The sequence below is a fragment of the Arachis ipaensis genome, chromosome B07 (assembly GCF_000816755.2).
Source record: "Arachis ipaensis cultivar K30076 chromosome B07, Araip1.1, whole genome shotgun sequence".
NCBI classification, from domain to species: Eukaryota; Viridiplantae; Streptophyta; class Magnoliopsida; order Fabales; family Fabaceae; genus Arachis; species Arachis ipaensis.
Genome location: NC_029791.2, coordinates 25,631,767 through 25,632,531, shown reverse-complemented (window position 1 = coordinate 25,632,531; position 765 = coordinate 25,631,767).

Sequence of the window (765 nt, the reverse complement as noted above, 5' to 3'; positions counted from 1 at the left end):
GTTGATTGAAATTTAAATAATGATATATATTGTTAATTAAAAAGAAAATTGAACACAATGAGTAATAGCGGTCCTTGAGGTGTTAACATGGATAGCAAAAGAAAGAAAATGATTTTGTAGATACCTTAGACATAATAATTAACCATAGCTATTATAGAACGAAGTCCCCTACAGATAAATATCTCTATATATACTCTTTCCAGAAGCTAATAATATTTACTTAGTATCTGTATTCCCAAATTCACTGAAGAAGTCTCCTCATATTATTCCAACTTTGAAAGTACTCTACATAATTATTGAATTTATTTAATGCATAATTATAATTAGAACACGCATTATTACTATCTGCAGAGCATGAGAAGATAGACTATGCATTATGATCCAATCTCTTTAGTTCCCTGCAACTTTTCCTCAGCCAATAATTAAACACAAGCAAGTTGATGATGAATTATTTACTGTCGTGAGGATTTTATCATAGACGAGTACTGTTCAATTGTATGAAAACCATTACTTCCTGTCAGATTTATTTCCAAGTTGATAAGATATAATGGTATCATCGTTCGAGACGTTACGTACCTCTAATAATTCCATAAATCATATATTTAAATTCTCTAACATACTTGTGATATATATGCAATAAAGTATATCTTTGATCTTTGATAATACGAACATTGATAAAAATTGAAAAAAGATATAAAAAAAATCTTTTTTACAATAAAAAATTATAAAAACAAATGTACATAAAAAAAAATTATGTATAATGGT